Consider the following 22,140-nt stretch of genomic DNA (forward strand, 5'->3'; position numbering starts at 1 on the left):
TAAAGAAGGCCATCCACTTTAGTGACATCAGGACAACAGATGTTTTTTTTGTCTTTTCAGTGGCGGGAATTGCAACGACTGAGACGAGTAATTTGGTGTTTTTCGACAAATTTTCTTCAACTGAGTTTGCTTACTTACTTTGCCAAAGCTTAACATGTCCACCCTGTTGGCATACAATATGCCAGGAGTGATTAGAAAACAGTATTTTCAAAATATGTAGATTTAAATATACAAAATTCTCTTCAACAACCAGGCAAAATATTTAGCAAGTCACAGTTTTCTTTAAGCTAATATGCTAACCTGTCCACCCTGTCGTTGTTCCAAAATGTCCACCCTGTCGTCCACTTAGACTCGATAGACATAGCATTCATTTGTAGTTAAAGGGGGGGTGAAATGCTCGTTTTCACTCAATATCCTGTTAATCTTGAGTACCTATAGAGTAGAACTGCATCCTTCATAACTCCAAAAAGTCTTTAGTTTTATTATATTCATGAGAGAAAGATAGTCTGTACCGATTTTTCCCGGAAAAACACGAGCGTCTGGAGGCGTGACGTGTGGGCAGAGCTAAAGAATCACGAGCGCGAGTAAGCTTTTGCGTTGAGAGTGTTTGGAAGCTGTGACAGCTGTGAAGGCTGAAACTGAACGAGAGCAGCAGCAGCAACGACTCGCTCCGAGCGGGGCTCGAACCCGGGTCTCCGATGGGAGGGCGGACGCACTAACAAGGAGGCAGAGATATTTTAAGCAGTTTTAATAACCGCATGCGGTTCCAACACACGATCGTGACCCTTTTTCGTTGGGACTGCATTATCCTTAAGAAATAAACGATGTGCAAATCCGGCGTCAAACTGGGCCTTGTTTGTAAAACAAGCATCTTAGAAATGCAGGGAACAAACAAAAACACTTGCACAACTCCGTTGATGCTCTGTAAAAATAAACTCCATCCACTGGTCCCTTAATGGTGTTTCTCTTATGGTAATCTGTGCAGGGTTGTCTTGCCCTGGCAACCAAAAACACACTCCTTTTTGTGACATTTCGCGACGCTCTCGCTCTTATCAGTGAATGTATGTTGTGCTCTCAGTGCTCTTCTATACGGGAGCGTGCGCTCTTCCGGCAAAAGTGCCCTAGGACCCATATAAGGAAATTCCGCTCCATCTAACGTCACACAGAGCCATACTTGAAAAAAACTTTCCGAAACTTGTGACAAACCGGAACAAAAATACTCCTTCAAACGTACAACTTAATTTTTGAAACTGTGTCCATGTTTAGCATGGGAATCCAACTCTTTAACAGTGTAAAAAACTCAGTATGCATGAAATAGCATTTCACCCCCCCCTTTAATATTGCTAAAAACTAAAATTATAATATATATATCAATGTGATTGAGGATGTCATTTTATTATTATTTATTATTTATTATTTATTATTATTATTATTATTATTATTATTATTATTATTATTATTATTATTTTCTGAAGTTGAATAAATGTTTCAGTGTCATATTTTGTCATGCTTTGTGTGTTGAGTCCAATAATATTTTTTACTATAATATTTTAAATAATAATTAAATCATATCTATTAAATAGTAATCCACTGTGTCCAATAGCTAGGTGTGGGGGCAATAACATGCAAACAAATATCACAGTTTTCTCCAAATAAGAAAAAAAAAACATGTGCGAATTGTGCAAGTTTCTTTAAAAACACATGGCTTACATAATTTTTGTGTTTATATTTTGAAAGCAATCAAATAACGTTGTTTAGGAAAGGGACCTTATACTTTTCAGAAAATATAATTTGCTTCAAAGTTTTGCAATAAATTCGTATTTAACAGTATTATAAATGCCCATGACAGGGTGGAAATAGCTTATGGCTTATGCTTCATAATTATCTTTAAAAAATGTGTGGGAGCTCAGCTAATATGTTTCTATAGTGTCTACCATTTATGACATAAAGCGAATGGGAAATGAGTATTGTGAGGGCTAAAAGACACTTTATGGTGATATTGAAAAAAAAACATACATATAACGTGTAAATGCAAGCAGTCTAAACAAGTGTAACAGTCTGACTTCTGCTTTCTACCTCTCACAAAGAGTTTAGCATAATCTGAAAAAGAAGCAGGTGCATGTGCTAGTCTGAGAGACATTCTTGACTGAATGCCAAAAGTTTAAAGAGGTCTCTGAAAAGTCCATCAGCATAACTGAACAGGCAGAATTCATGAACATCTTGAGACTTTCTTTCTTTCTTTCTTTCTTTCTTTCTTTCTTTCTTTCTTTCTTTCTTTCTTTCAAATAGCAATGTTTAGTTTACATGAATAATTGTTATACTTATATTTTAATTAATATCTAAATTGATTTGAATTAATTACATAAATGGTGATACATTTATTTAAAATAATAGCAATTAATAAAATATATGAATATTTTAAATGGGTCATCGGATGCCCATTTTCCACAAGTTAATATGATTCTTTAGGGTCCTAATAAAAAGGCTATAACTAACTTTGGTTAAACTTTCTCAATTGTAGTGTAGTGCAAAAAAAAAAAAAAAAAAAAAAAAAAACTCCCTTTTCACACTGTCAAAAACTGCCCTGGTTTTAAGCACACTGTTCTAGTCCATGTTGCTTTAAATGCTAATGAGCTCTGCTCACCCCACCCCTCCCTTCTGACTAGCAGACTGTCAACTTCAGTTGTGAAACCGGCTAACTAGCACATTATTAGGAAAGGCAAAGATTAATAAAAAAAACCTTCTACTCCTTTCTTTTGTAGATGAAGCTGGATCATGAATGATTTGAGTGAACTTAAATTAATTTTGACAGATCGGGGATCGGAAACAACTCCTATGTTCATTATTATATCCAACAACATCTCAATTGCTTAGGAGACATTCTTGTCTTCCCCTGCTCTGCAGTCGAATCAATGGCAGACAGCTCACAGCTCACTCATGGCGAGTCTAAGGTAAGAAGGCCTTGTCAATCAACTATGTTGGGAGGGGCCTGAGTAAAACTATTTCATTCTGACAGGAATCTCAATATAGCCTGATTTGAGAAAGGGGATTTTAAAATAGAGATAAAAAAACAAGAAGAAAAAAAAAAAAAAAAAAACTGGGTGGATTTTTATCATTATAGGGTGGATGTTTACACACACTTTCAACACACATTTATTTTCAAACAAACAACAAAAGTAAATTTGGCATCCGATGACCCCATTAAAGGGATACTCCACCCCAAAATAAAATTGAATTGTCACTAATCACTTACCCCCATTTCACTCAAAACCCTTAAAAGCTTTGTTCATCTTCGGAACACAATATAAGATAATTTGGATGAAAACCGGGAGGCTCGTGACTGTCCCATTGACTGCCAATAAATTATACTATCAAGGTCCAGAAAGGACATTGTCAGAATAGTTAATCTGCCATCAGTGGTTCAACCGTAACATTATGAAGTGACAAGAATACTTTTTTTTAATGCGAAGAAAACAAAAACTTTATTCAACAATTTGTCTCCTCTGTGTCTCTCCACATCACTGTAGTGACATGTTGGAGAATATCAGTTGAATGCAAGCTGCTTACGCTCAAATACACAAAATATTTGCATAATTTCATAATGTTATGGTTTAATCAGTTTGGACTATTCTGACGATGTCTTTCATACTTTTATGGACTTTGACAGTGTAATTTACATGGCGGTTAATGGGACATTCACAAGTCTCCCAGTTTTCATCCAAAATATCCTACATTATGTTCAGAAGATGAATAAAGCTTTTAATGATTTTAAATAATGTTATTGTAAAAGGCGATACAAATTATTTTTAGCTGAGATATTAACATTGGATAAAACATGTTCAACTTAAAATAATGCTTATAATTTTTTTTTTTTTTAGATATAATTGTAATAATTTGCCTTGGCTTCAGTACATGTGACAAAATAAAAGCTAATTAGACCTAATACATTTTGGTTAAAATTTAACCAGATAAGTTGAAGTCCTTAAATAATCATGCATTATATTTTTCTCATACAATGTAAATACACTCACCTAAAGGATTATTAGGAACACCAAACTAATACTGTGTTTGACCCCCTTTCGTCTCCAGAACTACCTTAATTTTACGTGGCATTGATTCAACAAGGTGCTGAAAACATTCTTTAGAGATGTTGGCCCATATTGATAGGATAGCATCTTGCAGTTGATGGAGATTTGTGGGATGCACATCCAGGGCACGAAGCTCCCGTTCCACCAAATCAAAAATATGCTCTATTGGGATGAGATCTGGTGACTGTGGGGGCCGTTTTAGTACAGTGAACTCATTGTCATGGTCAAGAAACCAATTTGAAATGATTCGAGCTTTGTGACATGGTGCATTATTCTGCTGGAAGCAGCCATCAGAGGATGGGTACATGGTGGTCATAAAGGATGATGATGGACATGGTCAGAAACAATGCTCAGGTAGGTCGTGGCCTTTAAATGATGCCCAATTGGCACTAAGGGGCCTAAAGTGTGCCAAGAAAACATCCCCCACACCATTACACCACCACCACTAGCCTGCACAGTGGTAACAAGGCATGATGGATCCATGTTCTCATTCTGTTTATGCCAAATTTTGACTCTACCATCTGAATGTCTCAACAGAAATCAAGATTCATCAGACCAGGCAACATTTTTCCAGTCTTCAACTGTCCAATTTTGGTGAGCTCATGCAAATTGTAGCCTCTTTTTCCTATTTGTAGTGGAGTTGAGTGGTACCCGGTGGGGTCTTCTGCTGTAGTAGCCCATCCGCCTCAAGGTTGTGAGTGTTGTGGCTTCACAAATGCTTTGCTGCATACCTCGGTTGTAACGAGTGGTTATTTCAGTCAAAGTTGCTCTTCTATCAGCTTGAATCAGTCGGCCCATTCACCTCTGACCTCTCTGAGCATTAACAAGCCATTTTCGCCTACAGGACTGCCGCATACTAGATGTTTTTCCTTTTTCACACCATTCTTTGTAAACCCTAGAAATGGTTGTGCATGAAAATCCCAGTAACTGAGCAGATTGTGAAATACTCAGACCGGCCCGTCTGGCACCAAAAACCATGCCACGCTCAGAATTGCTTAAATCACCTTTCTTTCCCATTCTGACATTCAGTTTGGAGTTCAGGAGATTGTCTTGACCAGGACCACACCCCTAAATGCATTGAAGCAACTGCCATGTGATTGGTTGATTAGATAATTGCATTAATGAGAAATTGAACAGGTATTCCTAATAATCCTTTAGGTGAGTGTATATCATCATATTTTGGGCTCCTCAACATTAAATCTGTTTGTTAATTAAACAGTTTGATTAATTTGATTAGTTATTCAGGTACCAATAAGAGTGCAGTACATGCAGCTCCATTTGACCACATTTCGCCAGAAACCTACACAGAAAATGTCAAAAAGGGGGGCAAGCTTTTCAGGACAGCTGATCAATACCACTTTCAGGAAATGTGTGTGTGTGAGTGAATTATGATCTCTGTACATCACACTCTGTCAGTGCCTAATGCACCCTGACACCCACACATCCATACTGATCTCTTTATCAGCGCAAGAGAGACAGAAAGAGAGGATTGTGGGTTTTTCTCGAGAGAATTGAGGCTCTATTGTGGGTTTAAATCGACGTTGGTCAGACCCCTGAGAGTTTTTTAACCCCGCACACAAAGTGGCTCTCATTAGCATATGAACGGGAGGGTGGCAGGGTCTTTTTATGGACTGTTTGCAAAGATCCCAGCTCCCCCTCCTTGCACGTCTCTGAACACTGGCCTGCTGGCACTCGCATGGCTCTGTACGGGAATGTGCCCCAGTAGCATTCACACAACCATATTTGTTCACTATAACGTTTCCTCCTCTTAGCAGCAGAACTGTCATTCTTCTCTGTGTGTGTAGGAGGTGAAGGTTTAATATGTTTTGTTTTGTAAGAGGTCAGAGTGTAACACGTAAAGGTCTTGTCTTTGCTAGGGACATCTGGTTGCTAGGTGAATAGAACTGCAGCTAGAAACAGCTGTCTGCTGGTTTAACCTGTAACGGCTCCAGGACAAGATGCAAGTTCAAACATTCATGCATCAAAAGACCTGATATTTATGTTCCTTATGTTAAACCACAGTATCACTTATACGCCCTAGTGCTTAAAAAGGGAGAAATGGGAATTTAAACCCATTACACCAATTATATATCTGTTTCAAAACGGGTTGAGTTGCTTTCCTAGACAATGTGATATCACTTAAGCCGTATGAATATTACTGAATAAATTAAGCCATTATGCTGTTTATGAGTGAGAAAGGGAAATTATACAAATGGTACTTTGTGTTTTGGAACAAAATAGTATAGTTGGAATCAATTGTTTTGGTATGCTTTCTCTAAGCACATCCCATAACGTTAACATATTATTAGGTCAGTGTGTAGCACATCTTTTGTTGCTATTCTATCGCAATGTGCTTTCAGCTGCCTCTGAAAGTGGTTGAAACATTGTCCACTTATGATCAGATAAAAGTTATGAACTTCTTATGAACTGAACTTGAACGTTCAAAAGTTTTAATGTAATGAAAAAATGAACGATTTTATCAAACATGTGCGTGTTCTATGTTTCTATGCTTGCCAGAGTATTAGCTTAGCGACATGCTAACATAAAACCCTGCTGGAATAAATTGCGAGTTGTGACTGTGAGTGGCTTGCTGAAATGTTGCCCAAATCAATGACAATCACTTAAGAGGTTACATTTTATGATGTTGCATTAGAAATCGGCTCACTTGGTTTTGGAACAAAGCGTATGAAGAGTAGTTTTAGGCAAAAGCTACAGGATGTTTGACACATGCTGTATCATCGTCTGACTGTAAAAAGGCTGATACAGGTATTAGTCACTTATCAGATGATATCTTTTCCAAAGTGTCTTACGGTATACTGACTTTTACAGTACTTTCTTGGGTAATCATGTGGTGAATGACCCAATAATGATACAAGAGTACAGTAATTTGTCTGGTTATGAATCACCCGTCTGTGATTGGGACCTATCATGATCCTTAGTGGTCCGACTCTTACCTGCTGCTGATTGTCAAGAGTTTAATGTCAATAAAACCTAAAATGAACCTTTTCTCTTGGCTTTGTTTGTCTTTGGTAAAGTTCATACAGCATATTCTCTGGAGCTGCTGTGATATTTTGGGAGCTTTCTCTCTCTCTCTCTCTCTCTCTCTCTCTGTCTCACCCACTACAGTAACTAATATTGATCTCCTGTTCAGATGGAGTAGATCCAATCTGGCTCCAGAGATGAAGGAGGCATTGTGCAGACTCAAAAATAACACTTTAACAAAAAAGAAAGAGATTTAGGGCAACATATCTTCCAGGGCAAAGCAGCACCTCTCATGTTATTAAAGGATTGCAAGTGTGGGTCAGTCTTTTTGGAAGTTCCCTGCGTTTTACCTCAATTCCACATCTAGAGGAAGAGTGACTCATGCATTTACACACTGACACAGGCGTGATGAAGCTGGTTTTGCCATGTGAAGTCTTGATCTGGTTCAGTCTGCCTACATATGGCTGTGTCAGCCTTAACACTGAACAGATGGAGTCAGCAAAGACAGATACTCCACCCTCTCATCCTGCCACACGCCTCCTGAAGACGGGTCTGTACATGTATCCATCGTCTCTCAGGGTAAAGCTGTCAGCTCCTTGAGGTAAATCATGGGTTATCAGTTATCGTGAAGGAGGAGTGCTCCCACACTGCTATCAAAACTGTGACCTTCAGCTCTATGTCCAGGATCAACACACTGGACATAAGCCAGCCTTCAAAGTAATGTTCCAGATTCAATACAATTTAAGCTCTCACAACAGCATTTATGCCATAATTTTGATTACCACAGAAAATTATACATAAAAAAAAAATCACTGTAAGTCACTGTTGCAGTAATGAAAGTAAATGGGCCCAGCTCGTTTAGTGGTTTAAAAGCAGAAATGTGCAGCCTTAAATTCTTTCATACAAAAATTTGTCACTTTAGAAGAGAGGTTGTCTAAAATATCCTTTTTTGTGATTTTCAATGCAAGATCTCTCTGATGTTCTTTTATCTTTGTGTGTCATGTTGAAAATTACTGGCTTTTACTGCCTTTACATGGACGTGACATGAATTGAAATATTGGATATAACTTTGTTGTTATATCCAGACAAGTTCAGAAATAAATGGTATCGTGTAACATACATGTATGGATTTGAAAACTAAAAGTTTTATAAGATGAATAATCCTGGTCCTGGATGTTTATTTGTTAATATATATCCAGTTCAGCCATGTTAAAATACACAATATAGAAACAGCTTCCACAGTAATGGTACCATTTGGCAACACTAACAACATTACTACTCCATTATTTTGAGTCGTTTTACCCAAGAAACACCACCACCCCCTCCCCAATTTGAATCTTTTCTTTTTTTTTTTTTTTTTTTTTTTTTTTTACTTGGGCTTTCACAGAAGATTTACTTCACAGACAACAGACAGTGATTTCCATACAACAATCAACACCAAATACTGAAGTTAATAACTTCTTTTGGCATGAGTTGCTCCGAGGATCTTTTGGTGCTTTTCATATTTTGAACGGAAATGAACAATTATACGACATGTTGACTGCAGACTCTTTCTGACCAGATCATTGAATCAGTGAGTTGTTCATTTAGATTTCCAGTTTGCTAATTAATTATCAGTGTAATGTGAAAAGTGATTCAACAAGTGCATTAAAAAGAATCAGATTTTTCAATAATCTTGGAGTGGAGTTTGATTTCTTAAGTTCCAAGTTATGAGGAAGTTTTAATATTCTGTTATATAATTATATAATAAAATCATAAAATGTTCAAGGGGTCATGAAATAATTATTATATAATGAAAAAAACAAAACAATGTCTAAATGTCATACATTTTCAGTTCACTGAAAAAAAAAAAAAAGAACACCAACTAATGAGCAAGTTTTTATGGCAAGTGCCATTACCGTAAATGTTGTCACTAGATCTTGAACCCGAAAGATTCCTGTAAGGGCGTCTCTGTCACACACTGACACCTCCACATCACACTCTTTTTATCCCTCAGGCTGAGTTTGAGTCACAGCCAGTCTGGCACTGCTCTTATCCTTCTTTAAAACACCCTGAGAGCTGTTCTATACACATGTACGGGCGGGCCGGACTGAGTGCTTCTGTCTTTCCTCTCTGGGGTGCAGTCTAATCCCCTCTGCTCCGTCCATGGTGTGTTGTCAGGCCTGCTAATAAGGAGAGAGCTGTGGCTCTACCGGGCCAGTTTGATTGCGTGGCTGAGCCCATCGAGTGGCCGCCACTGCAGATGCAAGCATTAACATGCGGTCTGAGAGCTGAAGGATAGTGTTTCTACATTAGCTAAAGCCCTCCAGAGCGCCTGCTCTGTTTGTTTGGAATAACGGGGCCTGGCAGAGCACGGGGCCAAAAAGGGGAATTATCCTGCAAACAGAGAAAGGTCATAATCACACACACACACACACACACACACACACACACACACACACACGCGCGCACACACACACACACACACACAGCTGCAGTATGTTTTCATACACCATTATTTTCCTGCTTGGCTTTACTTATGAAGCCCTGACCCAAAGTGGAGGCATTGTTGGTTAAAAATATGCAATGGTGTTTCGATCCTCACCAAGTCAGCGAAAGCGAGCTAATGCCCTACTTTATGGCAACAGTTGAAGAGTTCATGGATTTACGCAGTTGCATAAATGTTTAAATTTTTTAGCCTACCTTTTATCTTCTGAGTTTCCTCTGCCCTAAACACGAGGTCAGGCTGAAAGAGTACTTTCAGTATTTTTAGTAGTCTGTTGTCCTTATATAACATCCCTTATACAATGTTAAGTTTTAATAGCAAGTTTTATTTGCGGATGTGTGTGTGTTGCTTGTATGCACTGGACTTTTTCGTTTTCCATTTGTGATCATGGTCTTTGGTAATCGATAAGTTATGATGGTAGCAGCTTAATTGTTCTGCGAATTCAATTCAACAAGGTGACACAGGGACTAGTTATGGAAATCAGTAATGATGCATTGTCCCCTAATAATAATAATCATTTTCATGATTGTTATGCACATAAAGCACTCTCGTATTCACCTGAAACTGTTCCCTTTGCTGTAGTTCTTGGTTCACATAGGTGCACTAGGTTTGACGTCAATGATGTCAAATGTAATGGGGCAAACTTGGTGCTCTATATTTGAAATTAAGGATATTTCAGAACTGCAGCAAAAAATGTTAAACCTTAAATGTCACTTTGTTCCCCACAAAAAGCTATGAATGGTTTTAAAAGACTTCCAATATAGTCAAATGTAATAGTCAAAGAATTGCACTTGGCACAATTTGACAACATCAACCAATTCTGCCTTCTCCATAAGCCCCTCATGACTTCAGGACTCAAACCCATCATAAAGGTCTTCTGGATGCAGGACAGCTGCCTGGTCTGTTTTAGACTTAATCCGCCCTTGTTAAGTCCTAAGAAAACACTAATTGTTTTCCTGGAGACAGACGTGTCACTTGTCCTAAACCTTTTATTACGCCGAAGCTTCACTGAACTTTAGCCATGAGATTTAGCCATTCATTCACTTCCCTAAGTGCAGTTATTCAGAGCTGTTATCATTGTATGTGATTCAGAGTGTGTGTGCAGGTAATGTGGTTAATGTACTTTGACAGTACTTATATCACCTCAGATCAGGTATCAGGTCTTCTAGGGATATGCACTTGCGTATAGGTACAGGTAAATCTCAGAAATAAAGTTTAAACGATGTAAAATATGAAACCAAATATTTGTATATACTGTATATTAGAAAAAGGCCTGTTATAGGATCATGAACATTTCCCCCAAAACTCTCAATAACTGTAATTATTATTATTATTATTATTATTATTTATTAATAATCATCATAGTGATGAATGCTTATTTTATGTAAACAACAACAACAATAATAATAACTGATTTAAAATAAGCATTAATTATTATTATTATTATTATTATTATTATTATTGTACCAACAGTAATGTGAATTTGACAAGAAATGTGAACATTTTATGTAACAAAAAACTAAAAATTATTTCTCCTGATTTTTTTTATTATCATTTTTTTAATGCATTTTTTTCTTTTGTTTTGGAGTGTGAAAAAATACACCTTCTTGTATAGTTGTTTTTTGTTTTTATTTTTAATGAAATCCTGGGTGGGTATAAAATAATCTTTTTTTTACAACTGAAATTGGATATCAAAGGAAAGTGAAAAGATCTTTTCATTTGTTTCTGCATGAACAATGGTTTTCTTTGATGATGAATCCCTGTCTGGTCACTCCTATCAGAATAAACATTACAGCAGTCAGAGACTTTAGAAAGCAGACATATTGTGCTTCTGTCTGAAACAAAGAAAGTCCTTTATTTCTCCTTCTCTCTCTCTCTCTCTCTCTCTCTCTCTCTCTCTCTCTCGTTCTGTGGTAAATAAGATCTGGCACCTGTGTCAGTATATATTGATCATTCAGTCATGATTCAATTTGATAGATGAATGATGATTAATGTTGGGCTGGGGGGCAATGGCCAGACTGTCTAATATATAATAGTAAATATTTACAGTGAATGCTATATTATTTTGGCTCACATATCTCAGAATGTTCACCCTGGAGCACTTACAGAGAGAGAGAGAGAGAGAGAGAGAGAGAGAGAGAGAGCACATGCTAGAGAGTGGTTGAAGATCTTGGCTAGACACAATGTGAAAAATGGAGAGAGGTCTCATTATAAATTGTATCAGCTTGGCTCATGAATATTAATTGGGTGACATTACAATTTTCAAGGCAAATGTTCTGTGCTAAGCGGTTTTCTAAAAGGCAGTGGCTGCTAATGTGCTTGTTCAGTCAGTGTTGCTTTAAGACACATCAGCATATGGAGGCCATCTTGGAAATGCCCTGGGTGGCTATTTTGTAGGCAATATGAACAAGTACAGCTCCATACTTAAATGTAAAAAATATATATATATCAAAATGCAGTGTGCTGCAGGGATGACATTTTTGTTTTTTGCAGACCAAAACCCAGAAAGTCAATGTTTTTATTTATTTATTAATTTGTTTATGGGTTTTTGGTTAAAGGCCTAAAACAAGGTCTGTGGTTAACACAAGCTCAGGATGTATTTTTATATGGTTTATAACCCCTTGTGATTTTATTTAGTTTTTAAATTTTTTACTTATCTTGAAAAAGACAGTTGCTAAATTGGAATACATTGTTGGGGACATTAAACATCATCACACCTACTCACTAGTCCATTCTTCAATGTCTCATTGTGTTAATAACTGCACTCCTACAAACTATTAAAAGTCAATTCTTTTTTTGGGAAACATTATTATTATTATTATTATTATTATTATTTTTTTTTTTTTATTAATAATAATAATAATAATAATAATAATAATAATAAACTAACTTAATAATGGTAACACTGAAACACTACAGCCATGGTGTAATTCATTTATAACCTATGTTTAGGTTATATTTAGGCTTCAGACTTCATTAAAAAATGTTGATACTTGTTAAAACTTATTTTCTGCAATAATCCAAAAGGCAATGGAAAATCCTATTGTGTTCTTGTTGAGAGAACACGTGTGATGCTTCCAGGTCTGCCAACAGAAATATGTCATATATATATGACATTATTATAATATAACTATTCCTAAATAATATACAGACAACTGAGTGAATTCAAGGTAAACCACTTTAGTTTGTGGTAAAAATGACCATTCAGAAATCAAATTTATCACATTTATTTTCACCTCAGTTAGTGTAGTGTTGCTATGCATAACTTACGTTTGCATATTGTGTATTTAAACAAATCAAATGACCTGTCTAAATGGGACTTTTTCGGCTGTTTGTGTTGCTGTCCGATTAAATATCTGATTCCTATTGCAAACCAGGTTTTAAAAATAATGGTATCACATGCAAATAAACCAGCACAATTACTTCTTTAGTGAACTCCCTTTATGAGAATTTCCTTGCTACAGGCTAACAAATAGCCAATCATGTTTATAACTGCGACACATTTATTATTTATTTTTTTTTATTTTTTTCTAGTTAAGCTCAAGCACCATAAAGACAATTTTTTGGATCAACTCAGCAATAGTCAGCTTGTCAAGCTTTTCAGCAATAGTTATGGTTAGAGTTTATGTTGGCATTTTGTAGGTGATCCGGACTGTGCTTGACACAACCAATGAAATCTTTGGAGTGGATAGTTCAGTAGGGTTTGACCTAACTGGTTTGGAAAAACAAAATCACTTTCAATAGGAAATCAACAGTTAACGGTTTCACAGTGTCTTTAAAGTCATTGTTGCTATGCCTCTGCAGCAGATAATGTGAAAGAATGTGTGTTTGAGCCACTGGCAGTAGAAGGAGTGTGTATGTGTGTGTTGGTAATTGAGAGCACTGGTTGTTAATTAGAAGAGTAGAGGACATGACGGGTGTTGGCTCGTCTGACCCAGCAGTGCTGTTTCACTGTCAGTCGTTTAGCCCTTTAGCATGGTCAGGGCGGCGCAGCAAGAGGGACACATTACAGGGTGTTAGGGGAGATAGCAGGAGCAGACAGAAGTATAAATCATGCTAGCTGTTAGTATGAGGCGAGGCTCTCTTCCCGAGGGGGGGACGGAGAGAGAAGCAGGGCAGAGGAATCGTGTGGTTTGTCTTCACGTCCCAGTAGCTTTCAGGCTAATAAACGGATTAGAGTCCACTTTGAGCGAAAGACAAAAAGGGATTTCTGCTGTTCGTGGAGAGAGAGAGGAAGTGGGAGCGGACTTGAATGAGGATGGTTTGGCTCTGAAAGCAGGCCAGCACTACAGGGAGAAACTGTGTGGGCTCCTGTCGAGTTTTGAAGTGATTGGAACGCTTAGCGCTTTTGATGACACGTTAGCGGCATATTGTGGCACTTATGTAGCAGCGCAGAAAAAAAAGATCCATGAATCAGTACTCACCAAAACTGTAGGCAAACGCACTCAGAGTACCTGCAAATGAATGAACAAACGTCAATCTCAGCGTGTTACACAAGTTTAGTTATTAGCATTCGGCTGCACAGTTTAGGCTGTAGAAGTTTCTGCCTAAGAATATTCCATTTAAAAGTAACCAAGAGACTTTTTTTGTATATGTTGCAAATGACAAGGCAATTTTAAAGTCTCCATGAATCAGACTTTAGTTTACTTCAAAGCCATGAATCATTATTTGCTATATACTACTGCTTGTCAGAAGTGGGTGGTATTTATAACTTATGAGAAAATGATTTTTCCATTTTAAAGACTATTATATTGGGGGGAAATGCATACTCTTCTGCAGACAAGAAGAATCATTTATATTTTAGTCAGATTTTCCCTGAAAATAAAGTTTTAAATGCAGCCATATATAGGCTAGCATATAGATTGGCCTCAAAGATAGCATTAATGGACTAAAAGCCACAAAACATCCATTTTTATTTTATTTGGTGGTGCTTAAAGGTTTGAATACACTGCATGACTTTTGTGCAGATTTTCAGTCTGGCTGAATTGATGTTATTTGCCGAAAGTCAGTCTGTCTGCGGCATATAATGGGCATAGATTTAGACTTTCAAGCTTCAGATTCCATCCAGTTGGACAATATCAAACACCATTTACAAAGTCGGCAAGTGTATGATGCTTAGTGTTTTAAAATCAGTTTAAAAGTTGTGTAAGGATCCCAGCCTTAAAGCAGATTACAGTTCTAGCTTTTTTAAACCGTCCGCCAGTGCAAGTCTATGGGATTTTTGGTAGTTTTGATTATCCATTTCGTGAAAACCTAAAAGTCTAATCAGTATGAAAATATAGCAATCTGAGTTGAACAGTCTGAAGGTCTGACATAAGTTTGGTTGTTTTATAGCTTTACATTCTAGAAGTTAGAGTCAGAACTGTAAATTTCACAAGAATAATAATCATTTTAAGTTTAAATACAACATCAATATGTTGGCTTACTCAAAACAACAGAATGAACAAACTTATTATGGAAGACAACGTCCCTTTCTATCCTACACACAACTGAGACATAATTTAGGAAGTCCGTAGGAGTGGTTCAGTATTGTCTGTCCCAGCTTTTGTGTAACTTGTTTAGTGCTACGTCTAGCGTGGCGAGGAGAGGGGGCAGTTTTGCTCCTGACCTTGTCAGACTGATCCTGAGATGGCCGCTCAGGGCCCCTCACCCACTCAATGCGTTCTTTCAGCTCTGCTCTGGGATCAGCTTTGGGGTCACATGCAGAAAGAAGAGCCCTGGGTGCCGAATTTAGAGGGGAAAAACGTTGTTTTGTGAAGGTTCTGAAGGAGCTTTACAACTTCCGAAAGTTTCTCTGACCGCCCCAATAACCCCTTCCCATACATGAGTTTTGTATTTTAATATGCATCAAATGCCGCTCAAGCACAATGAGGAGGCCTGGGTTTGGAAACAACAAGAGAGTGGGCGGGAAACCGACCCAGCGTTTGCTTGTCTTTGACCTGAATATAATTCTCTGGTTAGGAGCGTCAGCTTTGATATTTCCATTTGACTTCAACATAAAGACTTGACTCTCAGTAATGTGCCAAAATGGAGATTTACCACAGCTGGGGAATATCTCAAGCCAAATAAATCCATATGCATTATCTTTGACCTTTTTGGCTTGTTTGTTTTTTCTTTTTTAAATGCTAGAATTGTGATATAGGCCTAACTGTACATCAACCATACACCATATCATCAACCACATGCTTGGTCCTTTTCGAGAGCAGTAAATTAAAGGAAAAACAAAGATTTTGCTAAATGAAAAGAGTATAATTCCTCAGGGCTACAACTACTTCTCACAGTAAAGGATTATAAATTTATAACTCATTCAACAGTAAATTGTCATTCCCATAGGAAATTTTTATTTTTTCTTTCATAGCTAAAGATAATTAATTGAGTTTCCATGCTTTAAAAGGTATATGCTACTTAAAATGATTGTTCACCCAAAAATGAAAACTGATTTCCAAAATATCATTTAATCTCCATCACATTGTTCCAAACCGGTATGGCTTTTTTCTACAAACTTTATTTAAAATTGAAAAAGTAACATACAAGAAAGTAATACATGTTTGATGATGGGTGAACCATGCTAAATATCATGTCTTAGATGTTCCTCCAAAAATTATATTTGATACTTAATAAATCCCACATAGTAAGAGTACAGAGCATAAAATTTGGTATTTGAAGAAAATTACGAGAGAGAAAGAAAAAAAAAAGAATAAAGAAGAAGACGATGATGAAGAAGAAGCTGATTTTGAGTACTCCGACTTTTGATTATTTCAAATACTGGTGTCTTGGTAAATCAGTTCTTCCCAAATCTTTTGGGAATTTAGAGTTTGGGAATTAAATTTGCTACCTTTCAGTAAAAATAAATCTGAAAACTGGATTTAAGCAAATGTCTAAACATGCTCTAATTTTACTTTCTGCTTTCTAGGAGAAAGATCTAGGATACTAAAATCAACACTTTTAACTTGTTCGCCCTCAAACACGTTTTGAGCAGACATCACGAATCTCTACATATTTTTCATAATGAATATCCAACATTGCATGTTGTCTTGAACAAGATCTCACCTTTAATTTGTATTTCCTAAAGGATGTCATATACCATTTACCATGGCTAGTTTCTGAATTCTAATTTTATTTAACCTTTACATAGGCTAATTATTTATAATTGAAAATACACAAAGAATATTATATTTTTATATTCTTTATAATATTTTACATGTAGTTTTGTTAACAAATTACAAATGAGTTTTAAATGAGCTTTATATGAGGGAGAGTTTAAAATAAAAGCTGCACTAAATTACAAGAATGATTTTTCTCAATTTTACTCCATTAAAATGGACAAGCTGGACCATTGACTGAGCCTTAGCCTTGATCTGGGGCTTTCTCTACAAAATTGTTATCATCCTTAATTCCTCAGTGCAGTTAAGGGTTGTCAATTTATATATATATATATATATATATATATATATATATATGGCATTTTTTTTTTTTTTGATAGAAAGTGTGTACAAACCATCTGCCACTAACTCATTTACCTCTCTCTCTTTCCCATCTGTCTCTGGCTGGTATACTGTATAATATGAGGGTTGACCTACTGGTGGGTGTCCATTGCCTCTGCTACACACATGGTCGTATAAAGAACGTCCCAACCTTCCCTCACTCTCTCTCCCACAAGGTGCCAATCTCTGCTTTTTAATTATTCATTACACAGCCCTGCCCAGAGAACGCCATCGTGCTGTGTTTCGCTCCAGACGTGGACGGCTGCCATAGCGCGGAGCATGCTCGTTCTATACCACTGAATGTTTGCAGCCATCTGCCGAGGTTCACTGCAGCAGCGTGCGAGGGGATGTTTGATTTTTTTAACACTCTGTTTAGTGTGTGTCCTGACGTGTCACACCCATATTTCCTTCTGGTTGGACTCTAATGGGTGCATACGGGCGCCTGCAGGCTGAACCTGCTCGGCTAATATTTCTCTCACACAGGTCGTAGCGCACTCGCTGCATTGATTACGTGCATGTGTGTCTGTCCTCTTGCATCTCATCAGTTTCTCCTTGCCAAGGCGAGGAAAAGCAATATTCGCAAGCTGTATGGTACCCTATGCCCTCTTTCTCTCTCTCTCTGAACACCCCGTCCTATCGCTCTCCATGTTGACTTTGTTTGAGACAATCCATTATTTCTGATAAGCTCATTTTCTCTCTGTCTTATCGAACTGCAGGCAGAAGCGGGAGAGAGATGTGGCCGAGGTTCCTGGAGGGCCAATGGAGGCTGGTGCTGTAGGGCCAGTGCAAACACTAATCAGCTTAATTTCAGCATCTCATCATGAGGGGCTCTGTGTGTGTGATCTGTATTAACCATTCAGTAATGGGTCTTATGGCACTGCAGCTGTTGAACAATAATCTTGGACCGTTCACAGAATGTCCGATGTGTACTGCATACAAAAATGGCTAAATTTGCCAACTCCAATCAATTGCCAGGAGACGGGGTGCAGATCTGCACCATAAGTCGTGTTTACAAGTTCCCAGACTGCTACAATGAATGCTTCCAAGAACTAGTCACTGGATTTGCCAGAGGTTTAAGGTTGTAGGATAGAATCTTTGAAAGAAAACTACATTACCATTTTTTTTCCACCTGACAATAAGTCACTCCAGCACAAAATTGCATTAAAAAAAAAAAAAAAAATATATATATATATATATATTTATATATATATTTATATATATATATATATATATATATATATATATATATATATATATATATATATATATATATATATATATATATTGCTATTCAGAACAGAAGTAGAATTAAAACGATAAATAATAGTGGCATTCATTATAAGCAACACTTATTAAAAACATAAAGTCTGCAAATTTACTTCAAAGTAGCCATGAAATCAAAATGGAAAATAAATAATTTATCTGTGCACTGTGCAAGGGCGAAGCTAGTGATGTCGGGGGTAAATGCTGGGATATATGAAAGGGGGGAAACTGAAGGTTTATAGAAATCAATGTGATCGGTGCTGACACAAGCCATGGGAGAGTACAAAACCTTTAAAAATTGAAAGGATATTAGGATATTACCACAACATTACTCTTAGGGCATTGCAAACTATTATTTTATGAATATGACTTAACCTGATGGAAGACCCACTCAGTCAATAAGGCAGTAAGCGCTGTTAGGTACGTTTTGTGCCATTGATTGTCCTTTTCGTCATTTTTCTCAATTAATAAAAATGTCTTCATGCCAGGGTGTCGCTGGTTAATCTAGTGGAGAGAAATCCCCACCACAACTAACTGCAAACTGCCATTTAGATCTGCCTCCATTTTGTTCTCTCCAACTTCCAATGACCAAATCAATTCCCAAAGGATGAAATCAAGTCCCGTCCTCTCATTTCAGATGCTGTTTCACTCAAATAGACACCACAATAGAGAAAAAAAGACAATCGCTACTTCAGTTTCATGTCAACTATAAGAAGAAAATTCATAGCATTAAAAACAAAAACAATACTGTTGTTCAATTTTTTTTTTCTTTCCTAGCCCAGGAAACATAATTCAGTCATGTTTCTCATTTTTAATTTGGGTGTTTCTTCAAAAAATTTATCAACTGTGGTCCAACTATAGGTGTAAAAAGACTTTGAGAAAATTAGAAATGTTTTTTTTTTTTTTTTTTTTTTTTTTTTTTACATTAGAAGTAAAATCTAAAATGACAATGCTTTTTCCCCTCTTGAAAATCACCCGAAAATAGTGCCTTTGCAAAAGACTCAATTTGCCTTTAGTTTAATCTGAATCCTGGGCTGCGTTCAGCCCCGACAAAATGGTGCAAAACATTTTTAAATGGAAACAGTGCTGCGTTGAACAACCTGTTCTGATGACGCAAGAGTTGCAGCTATGGCAGCTGAGAAGGCCATTCTTTGTGTTCTTTTTGAAGAATTTTTGGAGTCTGATGAAATTGGTATAAATAAGTGTTTAATACTGAAAAATACACTCAATGTTTTAGTCACTGCCCTTGCCGTACAGAATAAAAGAGAACATCCCAATCAAGTGAAGGGATATGTGGACACTGGGGTTCCTGTTTATTGTGATCAAACATTTGCCTCGCATTTCAGGATGAAAAGACAAACATTTCAAATGAAGGATAATCCACTTCTTATCTCCAAGACTGTGTTGTGATCTATGTGACCTTATTATTTTTATTGTGAGTATTAGGCTTATAATTATTTCTGATCACGGTTGTTGTGCTATGATATTGTAATATTTACCATTATATAATCAGAAGAATATAGAAAAGTTTATTAAAGTGTCACTCACCAATACAATAGCAAAACATATAAACATTTATTGTATTTTTATGTTACATTAATCACTGTCTAGTACACCTTTCTGAGGAAAAGATATAGACCAGAAGACATTGCAATTACTAAATGATATTTAGACAGACTTAAAGAAGTTCCAGATATTTACTTGTGCTCTTATTAATTTAGTTATTTTGCAAACAATATACTTGCTCTTGTGAATTTATTTTGATGTTAATTACATGTCGTTCAAACCGGAAACTTTAGCAAAATGTTGCACACCGGTTTGAGTTTGAACTTGCCTCTGTCTAGGAGAGATCATTTAGAATATTATATTCATTTATATATAATAGATCATTTATATATTATATGAGAAATTCCTGAATTTCCTCAAGAAAAAATAAACAGAGAACATACCATCTGGTAAAACATCACAGAAGTCATGAAAATACAAATAATTTTTATTATTATTATTATTATTATTATGCTTCTCAGCTGTGTTGTGAACTGCAGAGAAACCCGATTGGCTGTTGATTGTGTCATGTCACACCCCATTTTTTATGGTTGGGATATGTTGTGATTCCCAAGCTCACAATAGTTTGCAATAGCTGCTATTAGAAAACAAGAAACATGGATGACAACACCTTAGCCTGTTTTGTTTTATTTTTGACTAAAGTAACATTAGTGACTTTAGACAGATTGTAATTATATATCTGCAATATGAATGTCCCAGACTTAGAGATTTGCAGTGTCACTCTATACCCTTGCAAAGTACCTTGCTGTCCTCCAGCTAAATTTTGAGGAGGAACAGAGTGTGTGTGTGTGTGTGGACAAGGATGATTTCTGACTCTGTGTTGCTGCTCTGTTCCCCTGACACCTGTGTGCTAATTAGGGTCATATTGGTGCATTCCACGCTAATGATTTCAGGCTGCATACAGTGGCTGTAAACATTTACTCTCATCGCCTGCTGGATGCTGTTATCTCATTGATGGCATGTGTATTTGTGTGCAAACACAGAGTGTGTTTTCGCTGTGCTTATTAACGCCTGCCATAGATTTTATCAGCTGTTTAATAGATCTGTATATCCACACTAACGCACATATTATAGTCTCTTTTTACTTTCTGAAATGTCACTGGACTTATTATGCACGATTCATCAAGGCATGTTTTCCATAATCTCCCATCACAACATACTTTCTCTGCTTCTGAAATGACTTTTCTTTTGTGTCGATGTCAGCAGTGCTGTCTTCGAGTCATGTTGGAATAATCGCATTGACGATATGTTGCTAGCACAAACGCCACAACAATGGCATAATTACCAGTGGGATTTTCTTTGAGCACTGTCTTTCCGAGTTTAAGTCATTAAGCAATTTGGAAGTGGTCATAATAATTTTAATTGTGAGTGTTGACTGTTCGATTGGTTTTATTTTGTGTAGCATCGCTGAACAATAGCAACAAAGCTTGCAGTAAAGTAAGCTTCATGAAGCGACAGGCTTGTGTGACTAAACTTAAAGCATCAGTTAAACACACTAAAACACATCGTTTGCTTTTCATTTGCTCACATCAGCATTTAAAAAAAAAGCTTTCTGTGTTTGTCATTGAATGAAAAAAGAGAAACATTAATTTGCCCACTGGGTCTGTTTTGTCCTACTAAAACACATTATGACATAGTTATGATTTGTAAGTAGGAACTTCTCATGTGCACACAAGGATGTGAGGAAAGAACAAAATCACATTAGCCAATAATTTCACAGCCTAACGTTCATGATCCAGTCAAATCCCGTTTTTTTGTGCCAACCTACATAATATTCTGTTTTACTCAGGAAAACATGATGTTACAGAAGTTAAACAGGTTGTGAATGTCATTTCACGCTGCTTTTACAAAGTGAGAGGGTGTGTTTCAGCATCTCATCACTAATGTTGATCCAAATGTTTGTGTTTTGCAGCTGCCAGTGCTCTGGATGAAAGAGATAAACAGCACAGCCACCAGCACTTCATTTTGATGAGCATTTGGAGGCAAGGTGATGTGTTCTGCTCTGGCCTTCAATCATATGCTGTCTTCTCAGAGCAAACAGAAAAAAAAAAAAAAACTGATTTGCTCATTATTAACTTCAACTTTTTTTTCTACCAGACGAAATCAGATTAATCAGAGAAATGACAGTTCAATAACATTTTTTTTTTTTTGCAGTTTAATTAGGTAAGATTAATTGGCAAGATTAGCCATCTAAATAAATAGATGTTGCATGATGATGTTTGCTTGAAAAAAAAAAAAAAAAAAAAAAAAAAACACCTTTGATTCTCTCTTT

At 36.7% G+C, this 22,140-nt stretch overlaps 2 protein-coding genes across 2 annotated transcripts in view; one reads left to right on the plus strand and one right to left on the minus strand.

The window, feature by feature from the left end:
* The window catches only part of LOC127977534 (uncharacterized), a 249,781-nt gene that overhangs the window by 83,644 nt on the left and 143,997 nt on the right, over positions 1 to 22,140 (plus strand). The gene's annotated exons all lie outside the window — the stretch shown is intronic.
* The window catches only part of sema6dl (sema domain, transmembrane domain (TM), and cytoplasmic domain, (semaphorin) 6D, like), a 107,537-nt gene that overhangs the window by 31,421 nt on the left and 53,976 nt on the right, over positions 1 to 22,140 (minus strand). The window contains exon 3 of the mRNA XM_052582447.1: positions 13,980 to 14,009. The gene's annotated coding sequence lies outside the window, so the exon portion shown is untranslated. The remainder of the gene's footprint in view (positions 1 to 13,979; positions 14,010 to 22,140) is intronic.

The sequence above is a fragment of the Carassius gibelio genome, chromosome B18, assembly GCF_023724105.1.
Source record: "Carassius gibelio isolate Cgi1373 ecotype wild population from Czech Republic chromosome B18, carGib1.2-hapl.c, whole genome shotgun sequence".
NCBI lineage: Eukaryota > Metazoa > Chordata > Actinopteri > Cypriniformes > Cyprinidae > Carassius > Carassius gibelio.